Source organism: Acomys russatus, chromosome 31 (genome assembly GCF_903995435.1).
Source record: "Acomys russatus chromosome 31, mAcoRus1.1, whole genome shotgun sequence".
In the NCBI taxonomy this organism is placed as follows: Eukaryota; Metazoa; Chordata; class Mammalia; order Rodentia; family Muridae; genus Acomys; species Acomys russatus.
The window spans coordinates 5,333,277-5,356,006 of NC_067167.1; the positions used below are offsets into that span (position 1 = coordinate 5,333,277).

General features: G+C 42.3%; 1 pseudogene; it reads left to right on the forward strand.

Annotated features, from left to right (window-relative positions):
- The first annotated feature begins 19,197 nt into the window (after positions 1-19,197).
- On the forward strand, positions 19,198-21,746 carry LOC127212611 (annexin A7-like; annotated as a pseudogene).
- The last annotated feature ends 984 nt before the right edge of the window (positions 21,747-22,730 follow it).

A 22,730-nucleotide genomic window follows, 5' to 3' on the forward strand; every position in this document is an offset into this window, starting at 1 on the left:
GTATCAATGAGACTATGGCCTCATAGAATGACTTTGGTAATTTTCCATCCATTTCTATCTTTTGGAGTAGCTTGAAGAGTATTGGTATTATCTCGCCCTTGAAGGTCTGGTAGAATTCTGCACTGAAACCATCTGGCCCTGGGCTTTTTTTTTGGTTGGGAGACCATCGATGATTGCTTCTATTTCTGTAGGAGAAATGGGACTATTTAGCTTGTTTATCTGTTCTTCATTCAACTTTGGCAAGTGAAATTGATCAAGAAAATCATCCATTTCCCTTAGATTTTCAAATTTTGTGGTGTATATGCCTTCAAAGTAGGATCTTATGATTCTTTGAATTTCTTCAGTGTCTGTTGTTATGCCTCCCTTTTCATTTCTGATTTTGTTGATTTCAATACTGTCTCTCTGCCTTTTAGTTAGTTTGGCTAATAGTCTGTCTATCTTGTTGATTTTCTCAAAGAACCAGCTTTTGGTTTTATTGATTCTTTGGACTGTTTTCTTAGTTTCTAATTTGTTAATTTCATCCCTGAGTTTGATTATTTCCAGGCATCTACTCCTCTTGGGTGTTTCTGCTTCTTTTTTTTCTAGGGCTTCCAGTTGTGTTGTTAAGATGCTTATGTGCGATGTTTCCAATTTCTTTTTAAAGGCACTTAGTGCTATGAATTTTTCTCTTAGCACTGCTTTCAATGTATCCCACAAATTTGGGTATGTTGTTTCTTCATTTTCATTGAATTTCAGAAACTTCTTGATTTCTTTCTTTATTTCTTCCCTGACCCAGGTGTCATTTAGCCGAGAGTTGTTTAGTTTCCACGAACGTGTAGGCTTTTTGTCATTTCTGTTGTTGTTGAATTGCAGCCTAAGAGCATAGTGATCTGATAGGATACAAGGTATTATTTCAATCCTCTTGTATCTATTGAGGCTTGCTTTGTGACCTACGATGTGATCAATTTTGGAGAAGGTTTCATGGGGTGTAGAGAAGAAGGTGTATTCTTTCTTGTTTTGGGTGAAAGGTTCTATAGATATCTGTTAGATCCATTTGACCCATGGCATTGGTTAATGATGTTATTTCTCGGCTTAGTTTCTGTTTCAATGACTTATCCTTCAGTGAGAGTGGGGTGTTGAAGTCTCCCACTATTATTGTGTGGGGATCGATGTGTGGTTTAAGCTTTTTTAGGAGATCTTTTACAAATGTGGGTGCCCTTGTATTGGGAGCATAGATGTTCAGAATTGTGATGTCATCTTGGTTGATTTTACCTTTGATGAGTATGAAGTGTCCTTCCTCATCCCTTTTGATTAATTTTGGTTGAAAGTCTATTTTGTTCGATTGTAGAATGGCTACGCCTGCTTGCTTCTTGTGACCATTTGCTTGTAATATTTTTTTCTAACCTTTTACCCTGAGGTAACGCCTTTCATTATGGGTGAGATGTGTTTCTTAAATGCAGAAGAATGTTGGATCTTTTTTATGTACCCATTCAGTTAGTCTGTGTCTTTTTATTGGAGAATTGAGGCCATTGATGTTGAGAGATATTAATGACCAGTGACTGTTAAGAGTCTTAATTTTGATGTTGTTTCCAGTCGAGCGTTTGTGTAGTTGTGTTTTTGCCATGGGATAGTTATCTATTTCCTGGGTAGTTTTGGTTGTAGCTTGACCCTTTGGGATGCAGTTTTCCTTCTAGTACCTTCTGTAAAGCTGGATTTGTGGATAGGTACTGTTTGAATTTGTTTTTGTCATGGAATATTTTGTTTTCTCCATCAATGGTTATTGATAATTTTGCTGGGTAAAGTAGTCTGGCCTGGCATCTGTGGTCTCTTAGGGTTTGCAGGATCTCTGTCCAGGCCCTTCTGGCTTTTATGGTCTCTGCTGAGAAGTCAGGTGTAATTCCGATAGGTTTACCATTAAATGTTATTTGGCCCTTTTCCCTTGCAGCTTTTAATATTTTTTCTTTGTTCTGCATGTTTTGTGTTTTGATTATTATGTGGAGAGCTGTTTTTCTTTTCTGGTCAATTCTATTTGGTGTTCTGTAGGCCTCTTGTATGTTTATAGGCATTTCTTTCTTTAGATTGGGAAAATTTTTCTTCTATGATTTTGTTGAGAATAGTTTCTGGGCCCTGGAGTCTGATGTCTTCTCTTTCTTCAATGCCTATTATCCTCAAATTTCTTCTTTTCATGGTGCCCTTAATTTCTTGGATGTTTTGTGTCAGGAGTTTTCCAGATTTGGCATTTTCTTTAATGGTTGATTCAAGATCTGTGATTGTAGCTTCTAGACCTGAGATTCGTTCTTCCATCTCTTGGATTCTGTTAGAAAAGCTCACCTCTGTGTTGCTCGCCTTCTTCTCTGAGGTCTCCGGTTCTGGTTTTTCTTCTGTCTGTGTGTTTATCATTGAATCCATTTTCATTTTCAGATCTTGAACTGATTTTTTTATTTCTTTCATCTGATTTTTTGTATATTCCTGAGTTTCTTCCATTGCCTCTTTATAGGTCTTCAGAGCTTGAACTGTTTTATTTATTTCTTTCATCTGGTTGTTTGCATTTTCCTGCAATTTTTCCAGTTCCACTCTATGTGCTTCTTTTATGCCTCTCACCTGTTTCTCTGCGTCTTCCTGCATTTGATTACGAATTTTATTTGTTTCCTCCATTATCATCCTCATTACTAAGATTTGAGGTCATTTTCTTGTATTTCCGTTGTATTTAAGTTCTCTGGGTTGTTTTCTTTGGGATAGCTGGAAACTGGAGACGCCATGTTGTTTTGGGGTTTTTTGCATATGCTTTTTCGCTGTCCTTTAGACATCTTGCCATCTTTGTTTTTGTTCGGTAGCTTCCAGAGTTGGATGGAGGGAGTCTGATGATAGATTCACTTGTTTTCTCACGATTTCCCTAGGCTGGGAGCTCAAAACTTCACTGGTGTGGATGTTAGGAGGTTAGCCCTGTTGTTCTGGTCTCTCACAGCCAGTGATCTTCAGCCCCCCTATGCTGTGGATCCTGCAATTTTTCTGGGTCTCTGAATGAGCTTTGGGTCAGGCCAAGGTATCCACAGCCTTCTGTGTTCCCTGCCAAGTCCAGCCGGGAACACTGGGCCCGAACCACGGGCTGAACTCAGCTAGATTCTCAGGGCCTGAACCGTCTGCCGAGCTCAGCTAGGAATTCTGGGCCCAAAATGCACACAGGGTCCAGCCAGAATTTTTGGGCTGGGACTACGCACCAAGCTCCGCTAGGGCCCCCCAAAGTGCGTGCTGTGGTCAGTTATTGACTCAGGGCCCGAACTGTCCATCAACCTCAGCCAGGAATTCTGGTTTCAAACTGCACACTGTGTCCAACCAGAGTCTCAGAGCTGGTGGAACCGAGTGCTCTGTCCAGCCTGCGCCACAGCACGAGAACTGCAGCTGCTCTGAGTTAGTGCCAGTGGTGGAACCAAGTGCTCTGCCCAGACTGTGTCACTGCAGGGGAGCTGCTGTTGAGCTGAGGTGGTGCCTAGGATGGAACTGAGTGCTCCACCAAGCCTGCGCCACAGCAGGAGAACTGCAGCTGCTCTGAGTTAGTGCCAATGGTGGAACCAAGTGCTCCGCCCAGACTGTGTCACTGCAAGGGAGCTGCCGCTGAGCTGAGGTGGTGCCTAGGGTGGAACTGAGCGCTCGGCCAAGCCTGCACCACAGCAGGAGAACTGCGGCTGCTCTGAGTTAGCGCCGGTGGTGGAACAAAGTGCTCCACCCAGACTGTGTCACCGCAGGGGAGCTGCCGCTGAGCTGAGGTGCTGCCTAGTGTGGAGCTGAGCGCTCCACTAAGCCTGCGCCACAGCAGGGGAGTTGTGGCCGAAGCTGAGTTAGTGCTTCGGGCAGTATTGCTTGCTGGGCTGGGCCAGCACCCGGAACTCTGGTGCCAAACTGTCCGCTGAGTCCAGTCTGGGTCCGAAGGCTCCACTCGACCCAAATCCTGCCCCGAGTCCCCTCTCCCGCAGCAACTCCCACCAGCCACCACACCAATCGCCTCCACCGGAAGGCTATGAGCTGCAAACCTCAGCCACCGCCGCTGATGCGGCTGGTGCCGCTGGTGCTACTGCCTCTGCCACTGCCGCTCCGATCAGAGAAAATCCACGCTCCTCCCGTGTGCAGGGGCATGCAGGTCCTCTGCACCCTGGTCCCTGTGAACCGTGGAGCACTCCCGCTGCTGTGATGTTTGCACCTCGGTGTTCCTGGCTCAGAAATCTGTGCAATTCCCTGAATTGTTCACGGGAGCCTCCAAACGCGGTCCACACTGCTCGCCGCCATCTTGGATCTCCTACTGGACTTAATATTTCTTTATTTAGTTTCCATCTTGATGACCTGCTATTGGGGAGAGTGTGTTGTTGAAGTGTGGGGTTTGATGTGCGATTTAAGCTTTAATAATGTTTCTTTTATGAATGTGGGTGCTCCTGTATTTGGGACATAGATGTTCAAAATTGAGATATCTTTTTGATGTATTTTCCTTTGATGAGTATGAAGTGTCCTTCCCTATCTTTTTTGATTAGTTTTTGTTGAAAGTCTGTTTTTTAGATACTAGAATGGCTACTCCAGAATTCTTCTTGAGTATATTTGCTTGGAATACCATTTCCTAGCCCTTTACTCTAAGGTAATGTCTATCTTTATTGCTGAGGTGTTTCTTGTATGCAGCAGAATGATGGGTCCTGTTTTTGCATCAATTCTGTTAGCCTGTGTCTCTTTATTGGGGGTTGAGGCCATTGATGTTGAGAGATATTAATGACCAGTGTTTATTGGTTTCTGTTCCTTTGATGTTGGTGGCAGTAGTGTGTGTGCGTGTGTGTGTGTGTTTTCTTTCTTTTGGTTTTGTGGATGTGGAGTTACTTATTTCCTTTGTTTTCGTGGATAAAGTTAGCCTTCTTGGGTTGGAGTTTTCCTTCTAATGTCTTCTGTAGGGCTGAATTTGTTGTTATATATAGTTTAAACTTGGTTTTGTCATGGAATACTTTGTTTTCTCCAGCTATGGTGATTGAAAGTTTTGCTGGGTATAATAGGCTGTGAGGTCTCCAGTGGACAAGCATCCCAGATACCAGAGTTTCAGCAGCCTGCAGCTCTCTCTGGGCCTCAGAGGCCAGAAATTGGACTCCTACCAGGTGTGCTGCAGCTAGCCCTTGGAGTGCATGCCCATGCCTTATGAGACCTAGGGCCTTTTCTCTGGACTAGCCTGGTGGCCTTAGGCCAGGCCCACATGTGCTCCAAACAGTTTACATCCCTCTCACATGGGGATCAAATGCACTGGTGTTTGTAGTTCTCAGTTCAGTCCTTAGGTTGCTGTATAGTTATTGCTGTCCTGCTATCAAAAAATGTGTGTATTGGGCTCTACCGTCTTGAAACTCCCTATTATTCTTAGGCTTGTTCCTTTAATTGTGTCCCAGATTTTTTGGATGTTTTATGTTAGGAACTTTTAAGATTTAACATTTTTTTTGACCAAGGTATCGATTTCTTCAATTGTACCTTCTATGCCTGAGATTCTCTCTTCTATCTCTTGTATTCTGTTGGTAATACTTGTATGTATAGTTCCTGTTATCTTCCCTAGGTTTTCCATCTCCAGGATTTCCTCAGTTTGTGTTTTCTTTGTTGTTTCTATTTCCATTTTCAGGTCTTAAACAATTTCACTCATTTCCTTTACCTGCTTAGTTGTATTTTCTTGAGTTTATTTAAGGGAGTTATTCAGTTCCTCTTAAAGGACTCTATCATCTTAATATGGTTGGATTTATGTTTCAGTTGTGTTAGAATATCCAGGGTTTGCTGTAGTAGGATAGCTGGGCTCTGGTGGTGCCATATTGCCCTGGCTCTTTTCGATTGTGTTCTTATGCTGACCTTTAGCCATCTCATTGTCTCTGGCATTGGCTGTATGTTCCTGATGGTGGCAGGGTTCCCCAGAGAGGCAGTTGGATCTGTGAGCCTGATAATGGAGCCCAGGGAATAGCTTGCTGCTCATCTCTGCTGGCTGTGTCCCAGCTGTACCTAAATGTTGCTGGATCCCTACAGGTCTCCTCAGGGAGTAAGCAGAGCTGTGGGCCTGACAATAGGGCTCAGGGGACAGTGCACATTTCATCTCTCCTGGCTGTGGCCCTGGTGGATCTGGCAGCAGGGGGATTGGCTTTGAGGGGTTTAACCTAGATGTTCCTTGGGCCCAGCAGGTCTCCTTGGGAAGGTAAGGAGAGCCATGGGTGAGAGACTAGTTCAGGGGGCAGCATGAAGCTCACCTCTGCTGGCTGTGCTCTAGGTGAACCCAGCAGGCAGAGGATTGTGGGAGTGAGATTAAAGATTTATATTTTTATTTCATAAATCCTTCTCATTTTAAGAAATTATTAATTTATTCACATCCCATCTTGGTCCTATCCCCATCTCTCCTCATCTCCCAGTCTCCTCCCATTTCTCCCTATCCCCTATCCCTCAGAAGAGGGAATCCCTACCTTCCCATCCATCCCAGCTCATCAAGTCATATCAGGACTGAATGTGTCCTCTTTCCCTGTGGCCTGGCAAGGCATTCCTGTCAGGGAGAAGTAATTGAAAAGCTCTCAAGAGCATCAATGTCAGAGGGAGCCTCTTATCTCCTTACAAGGGGGCCCAGATGAATCTTGAGCTGTCCATTAGCTACATCTTTGTAGGAGGCTTAGGTCCAGTCCTTGCAAGGTCCTTGGTTGGGCCTTCTATCTTAGCAATCTTCTCTGGGACCTAGTTAATTGGCTCTGTTGATCTTCTTGTGAAGCTCCTGTCACCTCCAGGTCCTTTCATCCTCCTTCTCTCACTTTTCCACAAGGCTCCCTAAGTTTCACCCAAAATCTCAGCATCTGTTTTGAGGCACTGCTGGAAGGAGCCTCTCAGAGAACAACTCTGCTTGATTCCTGTCTACAAGCATATCAGAGTATCATTAATAGTGTCAGGGGTTGGTTTTCTCCCATAGGGTGGGTCTTGGGTTGGAACAGGCATTGGTTGTGCCTTCCCTCAATATCTGCTTTATCTGCTCTGTCTTTATCCCTGCACATCTTGTAGGCAGGGTAAATTTTGAGTCAAAGGTTTTATGGATTGGTTGGTGTTTCCATCCCTCTGCTATGAGACTTATCTAATTAGAAGGTGTCCTCTTCAGTGTCTATGACCCCTGCTACTAAGAGTCTCTGATAGCATCCCTCTCATATCCTTCTGGGAACCTAACCTGGCTTAGGTCTTCAGTTTGTCACAGAGATGCCCCACCCAGTTTCTCTTCTCTTTGCAGGCCTTTTGTCCTCCTGCCCAAACTCTCCCCAGGTCTGATCTCCCCCCCTCATATCTTTCTGTGTTTCCTTTCCTATTTTGTTCCCTCTCTTCAACCAATACCTTTGCCTATTCTATTTTGCCTATTCTGTTTCCCCTTCTGAGTGAGGTTTAAGCATCCTCCCTCGGATTTTCTTTATTAATTATATTCTTTGGGTCTGTGCATTTCAGTATACTTATCTTGTACTATAAGACTAAAGTCCACTTATAAGTGAGTACATACCATGTGTGTCTCTCTGGGTCTGGGTTATCTCATGCAGGATGATCTTTTCTAGTTCCACCCATTTGCTTGCAAATTTCACTATTTCTTTGTTTTTAATAGCAGTTTCCTCATCTATTCTTTGGTTGAGGGACGTGTAGGTTGTTTTCAGCTTCTAGCTATTACAAATAAAGCTGGTATGAATATAACTGAGAAAATATCAGAGCATCTTTTGGGTGTATACTGAGGAATGGTATAGCTGGGTCTTGAGGTAGAGTCATTCTAAATTTTCTGAGAAAACACCAGATTTATTTCCAAAGTGGTTGTAGAAGTTTGCACTCCTACCAGCAATGGAGGAGTGTTCTCCATTCTCTGCATCCTCACCAGCATGTGCTGTCACTTGAGTTTTTGATCTTAGCCATCCTGATGTGTGTAAAATGGAATCTCAGAGTAATTTTGATTTGCATTTCCCTGATGATTAAGGACAATGAGCAGTTATTTAAGTGCTTCTTGGCCATTAGAAATTCCTCTGTTGAGAATTCTGTTTAGCTCTATATCCCATTTTTAATTAAGTTGTTTTGTTTGCTGGTGTTTAATGTTTTTAGTTCTTTATGTATTTGGGATAGTATCCCTTTGCTGGTTGTAGGATTTCTGAAGATCTTTTCCCAGTCTGTAGGCTGTCATTTCATTCTATCAATGGTGTCCTTGGCATTAAAGAAGCTTTTCAGTTTCAAGAAGTCCCTTTTATTAATTGTCGATCTCAGAGCCTGAACTATTGGTGTTCTGTTCAGGAAGTTATCTCCTTTGCCAATGAGGTCAAGGCTTTCCCCCATTTTCCCTTCTATTTTTATTTTTATTATTTATACTTACACGTGTTTTCCTGTGGGTGCATATGAGTGCATCAGATGCATGAAACTGGAGTTACAAGTGTTTGTGATTCACCTGATATGGATATTGGGAATCAAAACCAGTTCCTTTGGAAGAGCAATAAGTACTATTAACAATGGCGCCATCTCTCTTGCCCCCTCCCACCTTATTTTTTGAGACTGTCCCTGTCACTGAACCTAGAGCTTGCTGATTCAGCCAGGCTGTCTGCCCAGCAAGCCTTATGTAAACTGATATTTCAGCCTTCCAGGGCTGGGATTACAGGACTATGATAGCACTCTCATATTTAAAAAAAATGTGGGGTCTGGGGGTTTGAACTCACTTCCTTGTGCTTGCACAAGCACTTTGATCTGCTGAGCTATCTGTCCATCTCTGAAAGGAGTTCTTGTAGCAGTGACAGTGGTCTAACACCAGGCCAAGCATCACTATAGACTGAAATGTAGTCAGTTTTCAATTTTCTGGGTTTTTAGCCTCAGGATCTCGAGTTCGGTCATATTGAACCCATTCCAGTGAAGTTCTCAGGTGACTGGGGCCTTTGATCTTTCAGCCAAAGCAGAAGTCTGAGAGTCCCATCTGTGTCTCCTGGAACACCAATGTGAAGAATGGGGGATGGACATCATCAGGCTGCGAGATCCTCAAAGCATCTGAGACACACACATCCTGCAGCTGTAACCGAATGACAAACTTGGCCATCATCATGGCTTCTGGGGAGATCACAGTGAGTACTGGCAGGTCATTCATGTTTACCTGAGTATCTTGCCTGAAACCTAATGGGAGTGTATTGATGGAACATCCTTTGTGTTCATTCAATACCCCATGGACTTAGATGTTACACAAGGTAGCCATGGGGGAGAGGAATGTGTGTTATGCCTCCATAATATAGGAGGAGGAGGAGGAGGAGGAGGAGGAGGAGGAAGAAGAAGAAGAAGAAGAAGAAGAGAAGAAGAAGAAGAAGAAGAAGAAGAAGAAGGATTAATGTTCAGTGGCTTGCCTCATCATGGAGTTAGTTACTAGTGGAGGTGGGACTTTAACCTTGAGAAAGACTGGCCCCAAAGTTTTCTTTCTATTGAACTAGGGACATCAACCAGAAATTCAGCTGTAGCAATTCCTGAATGGCAGCGAAGGTTGAAAATACACTGGCATCCCACAGTACTCACCTCCAAGCCCAAAGAATACTCTTCATTCCATTACTGGAGAGAACATCTACAAACTGCAATTCCCATAATCTCTTGCCATTGAGGTCACAGGTGTAATATAGAGTCCCCATTGATCTATATCCATAAGAGGGATTATGGAGTGAGAACAGATGAATTTATTGAATTAACAAAGAAGAAAAGTGTCTTAATAGGTGTGGAAAGTGTCCTTGGCTAATGTATTAGGACCTAGGGCACTTCCTTACTACAAAGGTACCAAGAACCTTGTAGGAGACTATAGTGTATAGGACTTATAGTGGGGCAATAGCAAGAATGGTCCCTTTCAAGTTTGGTGTGGGTAACTTTTTCCTTGGATATGACACTCAGCCCCTCTGAGTGGAACCCAGCTTTCATGTCAAAGCATCAAGAAGAAAACAACTATCACACAGTTAACATCACAAGACACATTTATAAGTTCTTGTATGCATTTACTGTGGTCCTATAGAAATGACAATATAAAGTAGCTATGGGATGAGCATATGGCTGTGTCTGTCAAGTGCTTGTCATGTGAGACAAGGAACTATCTGAATTCACAAGATGCAGTTTTTTAGTATCCATGTAAAAAGCCAGGGATGGTGACACAAGCTTGAAACCACCCCAGTGTGGAATGCAGAGTTAAGTGGATCCCTGTGACTCACTTGTGAGATAGTCTTGGCCAGGCTTCTGGCTAATGAGTGATCCTGTGAATAATATTTCTTATTGTGGCACCTGGGGTTGTCTTCTGGCCTCCACATGCATATGTGTACATTTGTACATGCACCTGTACACACACACACACACACACACACACACACACACACACACACACACACACACACAAACCAAAGCAGTTATTATTACATTACTATTTTACTGATTAACAATCAAGTCTTTGTGTCTCATCACAATTCTTATGCCTGAGAGCTGAAAAAAATTGTGGGCACTTTTGAACAGTTTGTGACAATGTTGTGTAGAGGGCCCTGTGATACACTGGCTGGAATTATCTTTAACACAGAGAAGAAATCATGAATTTTAAAATTATTTATCAATGTACAGTATAGGGAAAGGAAGTTGAAATGTCTCAGATATTGGCATCTTGGTTAATGCTCAGCCCCAGAGGCAGAAATCACTTCAGATGTTTCAAATGGTAGGGGCTTTAATACAGGCAATTGTGTACTCATAAAATCACTGGAAATGCATGGAGGAGCTTCAAGATGACCATTCCCTCACAACTCAACTCAAAGGGTGCAGAAATTGCTGTCATGTGTATCATGTGTGTTTCATCCTTAGGCAATGGGGGGATAAAAAGTTGGGGTATGGAGTTTGTCCACAGCTCACCTGACCTACAGATGTATAGTAGTTTTCCTTTTTCTGCTTTCCCAAATGTGTGTATACATATTATTCCATGGAAAAATCTATAGTACACCCAGGACCTCTATGACAAGAGATTCTTGGAATTATAGTTTGTAGATGTCTTCTTAAGTATGGAGGGCCAAGCAAAAACTAGGTGCTGGGGGGTACTCAGTGATGCTACCAGATTGCTCAGAGTCATGGATAACACTCAGATAATTCTGAGGCCAGAGGACAGAACCCCTGAACTCTCCTACCAGCTTAGGATGTCTGAGTAAGGTTTTCTCTTATGTTTTTCTGGGTCTGAGGGTGAATTTCAGTTCTATTGTAAGGCCAACACTGGTTCTCCTTTCTGATAGATGGAATTCTCCTTGTACATCATCAGCCACGTGGGTACAGTCATCTCCCTGGTATGCCTCGCCTTGGCCATAGCTACCTTCCTGTTGTGTCGTGCTGTTCGGAATCACAACACCTACATGCACTTGCACCTTTGTGTGTGTCTCTTCTTGGCCAAGATTCTCTTCCTCACGGGTGTAGACAAGACCGACAACCAGGTTTGTGACTGATGGGTTGTGGTCCTACCCAGCTGCACCATCTGCCCATATTCCTCTGCTCATCACTATCTAGTTCCCTCCTCCGGGCCTTTTCACAGTGTCCCCTGACAGTGTCTTAATTTTCTTTCTGTTACTGTGATGAACACTATGACCAAAATCAACTTGGGGGAAAGAAAGGTTTTATTCCAGCTTATTCTTCCATGTACATGTGCACATGGAGACCCAAAGGAATAAATCAATCCTCAATCATTCTTGCACATATCTCATTGAGGTGAGGTCTCTCAGTCAAACCAGAGCTGGCCAATATGAGTAGGCCTACTAGCAGGCTTCCTTCCATGGCTGGAATTATAGGGAAGCCCCTATGCCCACTTAGCACTTATGTGCATTCTGGGAATCTGAACTCTGGTCCAGTCCTCATATTTGTGTAGCAAGTGCTTTAGCAACAGAGGTACCTCACCACCCCTGCTTCAAAACAATATATATTATTTGCATGTGTGTGTATGTGTGTGTGTGTGTGTGCTTTAATATGTGTACACATGTGTGCATGTATGTACATGTCATGGAATTCATAGGTCAATTTGCAGGAGCCAGTTCTCTCCTTACATATAATAAAACTTGGCAGCAAGTAAATTGGTCAGATGAGTGAGTCATCTTATTGGCCTGACCTTGCTTTTTGAGACAGGATATCTCATTGGTTTGGAACTTACCAAGTAGGATAGGCTGGCTAGTTAGTGATCCCCATGCAGTCCTTGTCTTCTTCCTACTTCTAGGGCTACAGGTGTGCATTTCCATGCCTGGCTTTTGCGAGGATGCTCGGGATGGATTTCCTCACCATGGGGCATGGAGTGGGCACATACTTTACTGATGGATGACAGACCAAAGGAAAGATTCCATACAAGCCCAGCTGGTGAATGAATATGCACAGTGGACTTGCATACACAGAACAAGGTCATTTACATGAATGTGGGTGACTCTTAAACAGGTTCATCACTGCAGAGTCCCACACCATCAATGGATAATGACCTCATGGAAGCTGCATTGTGGAATCTATCCTTTTTTCTATCTGTCTATTGCTTATGCACCATTACTTTTTCTGGGGTTACTCTCAGCAGAGGGAAATCTGGAGGAAGTATACCTGGAGTCTCAAGTGGTCATCCTATCCCTCCCTTGATTTGCTCTGTCACCATGACATTAGACCTTTCTCTGTTAGTTGTCATGGGTACCTAGCCAAGGAATTAACTACTCCTAGATGGTAAAAAGGTGATTACATTATGCTCAGTGCAAAATAGGCTGGGTTGTTGGAGGAAGCCCAGTCAAAGCCATCCCTCCCTTGTTTTTGTACTTCAACCTTCTGCCTCCATTGGGGGATCCTGACATGCAGATTTCTCCCATGCAGATAGTCTGTGCCATCATCGCAGGATTCCTACACTATCTTTTCCTTGCTTGCTTCTTCTGGATGCTGGTGGAAGCAGTGATGCTCTTCCTGATGGTGAGAAACCTGAAGGTGGTGAATTATTTCAGCTCGCGCAACATCAAGATGCTACACCTCTGTGCCTTTGGCTATGGGCTCCCAGTTTTGGTGGTCACAATCTCTGCCAGTGTACAACCACGGGGCTATGGAATGCATAATCGGTGAGTATCATTTTTTCTTTATGAAGATCTTGCTGCCAGGCTTCATGATAATAATTGTACTAGCTACCTTGATCAATGCCATGACATCATCATCATCACCATCACCATCCTCATCAAATAAAGGTATGAAAGTTTTATTTTAAATATACTTTGAAGTATATTTAATATATTTATTTGAATTATATTTAACATGTACTCCATTATGGCAGGGAAGTCAGGGAAGAGACTCAAAGCAGGACCCTTGAGGTGGGAACCATGGAGAAATGATGCTCTATGGCTCGCTTATGGTCATGTTCATTGAACCTCACTGTAAAGCCCAGGCCCATCAGCCTACAGATAGTGCTGCTCACTGTGGTCTAGGGCCTCCCGCATCAATTAGCATTTAAGAAAATAACCCATAGATATGCCCACAAGCCAATCTTATGGAGACAGTTTCTCAAATGAGGTTTCCTCTTCCCAGGTGATTGTAGTTTGTATTGAGTTAAAAAAAAAAAAACTAACTCTGACATATCATTCAAACTACAGAATAACTATGTGACCACTAAGAGTAGTGACTCCCACGGTTATCTGGAGTCAGCAAGGGACCAGATGGAGACCTTGACCCTGATGGATGTTGTGCATAGGCAAGAAGACATATTTCCAGGGTAGAAATCATGAGCCCATGAGTATTCATAGAAAATGAGATTTATGGCTCAAAGTATATGTTGGAGGCATTCTAGTTTCATTTCTGTTTTTTAAAATAAACTACTCTACAAAAGGCAGCAGAGGAGAGAAAGGGATCTATTTTACCTTGCAGTTCTAGGTAATAGTATATCATTGTGGGAAGCCAAGGCAGGAACTTCAAACATATGGTTGCATGGCATCCACAGTGAAGAAAAGAGAGGAATAAATGCACATGTGCTTACTTGCTTGTATTCAGCTCCATTTTCCCATTCTTAGAGTTTAGGACTTTCTGCCTAGGGAATGTCCCTGCCCACAGTGGGCTGGATTTTCCCACATCAATTAACTGAATTCAGACAATAGGCAACTGACCCTGCTGATCTCCATCTTCCCAAAATTTCCTTCTACTTTCATGTCATTTTTTGAGGGGTGAGGTAAATTAATAAGTTTAATTTGGGGGTACTTATAGAGTATGTTGAAGGTTTATTTATAGAAGTGTGGGTAACTGAAGAAAATGTCTCTCTCCTAGCAACTATTAGCTGCCTACAGATCCTCAGGGAAAAGTGGGGCTTCATGGTGTACCCAAGGTAGCTGGGTTAACATGAGGGAAGATGCTTGGCTGATAATCCTTTGTTCAAGGCAACTGGGGTGCCAAGGAACGATGTAATAGCTGTCAATTAGAAAGTCAACTCACCCTGAATCTGAACATTTTAAAATTACTTAAAGAAAAATATGAAAATGTGTCCTTGAAATAAGGGCTTATCATGAACATGAAATGCTGGTTTAACAGTATTTTATGCTATTGTAACAATGTTCAACTCAATTTTAACAATGCTATGCCCTGGGAAGGGCTAGATCTTTCTGGTTATGCTGGTATCATGGCCACCAAATTGTTTATTTACAGTAAAGGATTTAATGTATGTCCCTTAAATAGATGAGAGTATCTAGTTGGGCTAATTTGACAGTTTCTCTAAATTCATAAATAAAACTTCTTAGTTTGTATAAGGCTACTTGTATGTATGTTATTCTGGCCGACCATCTGGTATTGGATAACTAATTGGTATGCTCTTCCCTAGGGAAAACTATTTTTCCCACTCTTAGCATTCCTTAGTTTTTCCTGCAATTCTTGTGTAAGGGTGAGACCTTGTGGGCTTTCCCCCATATGAAGCCTGTGAACCACAACATTGATGCATAGCATGACAATCCTACAGGTGCAGCACTGGTATGTGTACCTTGGTGGGTAACCAACAGCTCTCTAGTTGGAATTAAGACTTGCTCAACACAGGCCCTACACCTCCTGGGGTCAGCACAGTAGAGATGACCCTGGTGGTGTGGACACAGGAGAGTTGGCTCTGAGGACATGAGAGTAGGAGAGCTGGCCCCACCCCTTACCTGGGCAGTGCTGGAGAGCTGGCCCAGGTCATGAGCACAGGGGAGCTATCAAGCTGACCAACTCAGCTACTACCCAGGCCCAGATCCAGGGCTTTGAGTTGGCCCATCCCAACTTCTGTGACCTATAAACTGCTGGAGCATATGAAGGGGCTAGACCTTCAGAACCAAAGCTTCGAGATCCTTACAACACAGGGCAACAACAGGATATCCAAGAGTATTGACAGTGTAGCAGAAGCCAGAGGCCTTGAACCAGAGCAATGACTCACTGCAATGAACATTTACAAGGAAAGCTGTTTGGGCAAAAGGCTGTACTGTGGGACACATTGCAGTTTCCATGGTGAAGTTTCTATCTATCTATCTATCTATCTATCTATCTATCTATCTATCTATCTATCTATCTATCATCTATTTATTTTTGTTTGTTTTCTTTTGGTGTGAGTTGCAAAGGCAGGGGGCGATTATGGAGGGATGGGGAAATAAATGAAATTGGGCGAATGATGTGAAATTCACAAAGAACCAGTAAACAGTTTTTTAAAAAAGACATTCTCAAAAAGAGAGAAATCATTCTTGGTACTAGAAACCTAGCCAACTACCCAGGGCCAGTGAAGTCATGAATCTTGGAGGAGAACCTACCTCTAATACTTTACCTTGGACTCCATTATAGGTAGAGGTCTCAGGAATATTTGCCCAGGGTGCATCTTCATCCATATGACATTGACATGCATCCACCCTACAATCGGCATTTTTGAATGAACCTCACTCTTTAGTATTCTGAAGGATGCTCAGTTGCCTGGTCAGTGTGCTGAGGCAATTGCTCATGCCTCCTGTGTTTTCCTCTACAGCTGTTGGCTGAATACAGAAACTGGGTTCATCTGGAGTTTCCTGGGGCCAGTCTGCATGATAATCATGGTAAGGAAAACATTTGTTCAAGTACATTTTGGCGACCATTGAGAGCCCAAGTTAGAAAGTGTCATCACACTGCAAGCTTGATACTCTCAAAACTCTTTCCTATGATTTTTAGTTCTTGAGATTTCTGAGTTAGGGTGCAATTTCTCTGTCACTTTTCATTCATGCTCAGGTGAAAAATGTCTAGGAGGGACAACAATCTTTCTTTTTGTTTTTTTTTAATTTTTAAAATTAATTTATTCTTGCTACATCTCAATGTTTATCCCATCCCTTGTATCCTCCCATTCTTCCCTCCCTCCCATTTTCCAATCATTCCCCTCCCCTATGACTTTGTGTTTTAGGGGGAATGGATCTGTTAGTCTCTTCTAGTTATAGATGTTGAATGGAAGACAAAGTAAAAGGAATTGAACTTCACTTAGTATATACAAGCAGGAGGATATCTGTCAGTCTGAGGTCATCCTGGTTTATGTAACAAATTAAGTTTTAGACCTGCTAGGGACACATTGCCATGTATAAAGATCTTATATACAAAAGAAAAAAAAAAACAAAGAAAAGGAAGGAACTATGGAGCGATGATCATGATAAGAAAAAAAAAATGGGATGGGAAATTCTGAGAAATAAGCAGAAACCAAGTGACATTTGAAAATGCTGAGCACTGTTCTGGCTTCATTTCTGTTGCTGCAAGAAAAATGCCATGACCAAAAGCATATCAAGAGAATAAAGGGTTTATTTCAGTTTACAGGCCTATCCTGTCTAGTTTTATGTCAACTTGACACAAACTAGAGTCATCAGAAAAGAGGAAACATCAATTGAGAAAACGCCTCCATAATATTCAGCTACAGGGCATTTTCTTAGTGATTGATGGTGGAGGGACTGGCCTATTGTTGGTGGTACAATCCCTGGGCTAGTGGTTGTGGGTTCCATAAGAAACCAGGCTGAGCAAGGCAGTAAGCATCACCTCTCCATGGCCTCTGCATCAGCTCTTGCCTCCAGGTTCCTGCCCTGTTTGAGTTCCTGTCCTGACTTCCTTTGATTATGAACAGTGACATGGAAGTGTAATCCAAATAAACCCTAACTTCCCTGACTTACTTTTTCATTATGGCATTTCATTGCAGCGATAGAAATCCTAACTAAGACAATTTCATCGTCCATTACTGAAGGAAGTCAGGGTGAGAACACAAGCAGGAACGGAAAAGTGGAAACCCATGAAGCAATGCTGCTTGCTGTCCCAGGCAAGACTCCTGCTTAGCTAGCTTTGTTATACATGCCAGGACCACCTGCTGTTGGAACGACACCTCCCATCCTAGGATGGGCCCTCTAATATCAGTTAGTAATCAAGACAGTACCCCACAGACATATCCACAGGCCAATATGACTTGAGAAATCTCTCAACTGAGACTTCCTCCTCTGGTGACTGCAGGTTGAGCCAAGTTGATGGTAAAAACTGACTGTGGTGCCCTATTTGTTTGCCTAATGTCTTCCATAAAGTCTCACTTCTTGTCAGATGATGCTTCTGCTAGCTGTCACTTATAGTGCTGTGTTTCCTTGTGTCATTTGTAGTTTATTCTAGATCATGGAAAGGCCTTTCATGCTTCTGAATTGGCAGGATTAATATAGAGAAAATGGCTAGTTTTAAAAAATTAATTTATTTTTATTTTTAACTTGTTCACTTTACATCTAGATTGTAGCCTTTTCTCTCATCCTCTCCTGGTCCCATCCTACCTCCCACATCTCCACTACCCCCCCTCCAGTCATCAGAAAGGGGAGCCCTTCTCCCTTATTATGCGACTCTAGCCTATCAAGTCTCATATGGACTGCCTGCTTCCTCTTCCTCTGTGATCTGGCAAGGCTGCCTCCACCAGGGGGCAGTGATCAAAATGAGTGGGTATCAGAGTCCATGTCAGAGGTATCCCCTAATCCCCATATTAAGGGACCCACAAAGAGACTGTGCTGCCTATCTACTACATCTGAGCAGAGGGTCTAGGTCCACACCATTAATGGGCCTTGCTTGGTGCATCAGTCTCTGCAGGATACCTCCCCAAAGGCCCATATTCATTGGCTCCATTGCTCTCTTTGTGGAGCTCCTGTCTCCTCCAGGTCCTTCTATCTTCCAGTTCTTCCATAAGACTCCCTTCTCTCCACCCCAAAGTTTGGTGGTGAGTCTCAGAATCTGGTTTGATCCTCCACTGGATGGGTCTTTCAGAGGACCTCTGTAGTAGATGCCCATCCTGTTCTTTCTCTTCAACCACTTACTTCTGGTGTCTATTCTATTTGTCCTTCTGAATGAAAATTAAGCATCTTCGCTAGGGTCCTCCTTGTTATTTAGCTTCTTTAGGTCTGTGGATTGTAGTGTGGTTATCCTGTATTATGTAGCTAATATCTGCTCATAAATGAGCATATACCATGTGTACCTTTCTGGGTCTGGGTTACCTCACACAGGATGATCTTTTCTAGTTCCATCCATTTGCCTGCAAATATCAAGATTTCCTTGTTTTTAACTGCTGAGTAGTATTCCATTGTGTAAATGTACCACAGTTCCTTTATCCATCCTTTGGTTGAAGGACATTTAGTTTGTTTCCAAGAGTACTAAGAATGGGAGAAGATGGCAGTGCATTTTATTACAGTAACAGAGAAGAAAACTAAGGCAGTGGGATTCTCATATAACATGTCCCATAGACCAGCTTTGTGATCAGAGAAAAGAAAGTCTTCATGGTTCTGGGGTAGGAAGAATTGAGCTGTCAGAGATCATCTGGCCATAGAAACTATCTCTTGGGGGAACAATTAGTCAGAGGGAATGAATTGTTGAGAAGAGATTGAGGAATGGAGGAGAAAAGAAATACTGAGGCCCATGCATAAATTGAAATGAAAACTGAAAGGTCTTTTAGCCCAGAAGAACTTTGTTTTTCTTTTTGTTTCTTTTTCTCCTTGGGCCAACCCCTGTACTTAATTTAATGTGAAGTTCAGTTTTGTTAATTACATATTACATCATGATTTTCTCATATTTTACAATCAATAGAGCATTTAAAAATAAACAGAACAAGAAAACAATCTAACAAAGAAATACAAACAGTTATAAGCATATAATAAAAATCAATCAATATCCAAGCAATGGTCATCATGACCTGATTTTTATAAAAACAATACTTAGAAAAGTTTAATCATAAATGTCTCTGGGCTAAAGCCATTGTGTTTACATGATTGTCATAGCAATATAGCTTGAAACTAAATGTCCTTAACACAGAAAAACATTACTTACTTCCAGTCCCAAACCAACAGGTGTGCTATTCATCTTTACCAAAGTCTAGGATAGCTGACAAGGGGTCCTTTAGTGTAAAATATTTGTAAAGGATGATGTTCCAAGGCCACATTGTATTACTTCCAATGCAGATTCTAAAGAAACAAGTTTTACTTTTCTACAGCTAACATTATCTAACCAGGAACTATTATGTCAAAGTCCTAACTTTGCTTTTCAAGCAGTTTCTGCCTGGCTGATCACAATAGTTAGAGCCAAGACTCTCATTGTCTTGAGCCTTTGGCCAGATGCCTTCTTTCAACATTCTCTGTGGGAAAAAGCTTTCCAGCATAAATTTCACTAGGGCTCATAGTCAAAGTGATAAACGGAGAGAAAGAAAATTTTAAGAGAAAAAGCAGATTTCAAAGTTGTTTTTAGGCTCCAGCCCTCCCCAGCTTCGTATTACAGAAAAGCAGGCTAGGGTGTGATGCTTCTCTCTAGCTCAGAATGTCATACCCATGCTATCCCTCAACAGGCTAGCCACCTCTCCCTGGATATCCACTTATAGGTCAGGAGTCGTCTCTCCCCCCCCCCCCCATGGATCAGTATCCTTATTCTAGTGACTTTCCACCAATGGGATGAAGGGCTTACCCATCAGCATCAAGGGATGGCTATCTGGGATCTGGAGATTATCCTACACCTGTAGGTTTTCTATCCCCTGAGAGCTATCCTGTTGTTCAAACCCAGGGGGTGCTCCAGCCTATCCTGGAGCCCAAGGCTTTGGGGCCCCACCTGGTGAAGCGGACTTTTCTGGCTATTCACAGACACCTATACTGTCATATGGTGGTGGATCTGCTCAGGTTCCAGTACCATGTGGCTTTTCTGGGGGACAGATTCTGTCTCAGTAGCCTTGAGGACAAGCTCCTTACCCTAGTGAGCCTTCTGTGATGGCTCAAGGAACCCCAGGGATGATGCAATCAGCTTCCAATTTTGATGCTATGAGAGATTCAGAAATTCTTGGCAAAGCAATGAAGGGGTTTGGGACAGACAAGCAAGCAATTCCAGATGAATGTTGTATCCAACAACTCCAATGACTAGAGACAGCAAATTAAAGCAGCTTTTAAGACCATGCATGGCAAGGATTTAATGAAAGATTTCAACTCAGAAACAGAAGAAATAACCCTTGCCATGATCATGTCTTCTACATACATGCTTGGAGTTTATAAAAAGCAATGCAGGGAGAAGGAACTCAAGAGGGTGTATTTATAGAAATTTTGTGCAAAAGAACAAATCAAGAAATTCTAGACATTGTTAGATGTTATCAATCAGAATTTGGATGCCACATTGAGAAGGACATTAGGTCAGATACCTCAGGACATTTTGAATATCTCCTCATGTCCATGTGCCAGGGAAACTATGATGAGAATCAGAGTGTAAACCACTAGATGACTCAGGAAGTCACTCAGCATCTCTATTGGGCTGGTAAGGGGAGGCTAGGGACACATGAATCCTGCTTCAACATTATCCTCCCCACAAGAAGCTTTCCACAGTTGAGAGCTATCATGGAGGCTTATTCTAGGATGAGCAGTGTAAGTAGAGAATTTTCTGGATATGTTGAAAGTGCTTTGAAGACCATCTTGCAATGTGCTCTTAACTGCCCCTGTCTTATTTGTTGAATAGCTCTACTATTCAATGGAGCGAGGGAGTTTTTTTTTGTTATTTTATTTTGTTTTTTTCCCTTTTCTTTGGGTCTCAGAGACCTACAGAATATGGCATTTAAGAAGCTTTTAATATCTTAAAGATTCTTTGACAACCAGACAGGTTAACTCCTGACAATACCCAGCCTACATCAAGAAGAAGATCATCAAAGAGCTTCCTTATGGAGATGGCTCCAAATGTGGATTTTTCTTTAACGAATGAAGCCATTCAGAGCTTATCCTTCACAATGATACCTGCATGTAGCCATGTCAGACACACCTTAGCAGAGAAGCTTTTTACTAAGGACTGTGCCAGGGGATGTGCTTGGTTTGCATATGTTACTATTGCCTTTATTCTAATGTTACTTTTTCTTTGTATATACAACCAGTGTAAAAGCCATATCAATGATGTAGAAATGCTGTAATATTTATAAAGATTCATTCTCACTGCTGTTATTTTAATCAGGATTTGAAACTGATTAAAAATCACAGTAATAAAAAAAAGACAAAAGTTTTTTTGGCAAAATTACACCTAGACCATACATAATATTTAAGGACAGTGATCAGCTGGAGATCTTTGGAACTTTGTCAAACAAAGCCTTGACAGCTGTTCTGAATGTCTAGAGATCATGCTGGGCAGTCGGAGGTCTTTGTCACTTTGTCAAGCAAAGCCTCTATGACTTGTCCTCATGTCTGTGACATCAGAGACACAGATTTCCATGTTGGAAATATTGACATCTGAGGTCAGATCATCTTTGATGTGAGATTTACAGTTATCTTCTATACCTTGTAGTTTGCTAAGCAAGAAAGAGTATACCAATTGGTCTAATTGACCAATAGTAAATGGTCAGCTCTACATTTTACATGCAAGTATCATTTTACAGACTGAGTAGGTTGCATTTAGGAGTTTGTGTGTGTGTGTGTGTGTTTGTGTGTGTGTGTGTGTGTGTGTGTACATATATACATATGTATGTAACAATAATTAATGAAAAAAGAGGCCATGAATTTTAAAGAGTAATGAGGGATATATTAGAGGGTTTGGATGAGGAAACAGGAAGGAGAAAATGATTATAATTATATTCTAATCCCCTCCATATCTTGATCAAAGCAATTTATGGGAGAAAGGGCTCATTTGGTTCATAGTTCCAAGTTACAGGCAATCCCTGTGAGAAGTCAAGACCAAAGGAATTTGAAGCACCTTGTCATATCACACCCACACACAAGAGCAGTGGACTTATGCACATTGCACTCATCTCACTCTCTCCACTCTCATACTCCCACAAGCCTTTGCTTAGGGAATGGTGCTGCCTGCAGTAGCAGAGCCTCCCACTAATCAAGATAACCCTCCACACTGATATTTAGAGAACTAACCTTATATTAGTCTCGTATAGGTATTCCTGGAGGCTTGCTTCCTAGGTGTTGATAGTTAATACCAACCATCACAGCACTTTGAGGAGGTTGAGGGAACACCTTTGAAGAGAATGAACCATTTGTTCAGTGGCATAGTCTATGACACTGGTTTCGGTTATAACTTAAATGATGGGAAACAGCCAGTCTCCCAATTTAAAAAACAATGTCTGCATGGGAACAAGGAATGATTTCTTGCACGGTTGCTGCAGTGTTACAACAGAGGTGTGCAGCACCATCATACTGTAGATTTAGTAGCAGGTAAGCAGGGACCAGTTTAAATGCATAAGAAATGGGCTTTGTATGCTGTGGTATGGGGAAGCAACAGGTTGGCTAACTACAAGTGATGTGTCTTATGTGGTTGGTCTGGGGTGATAT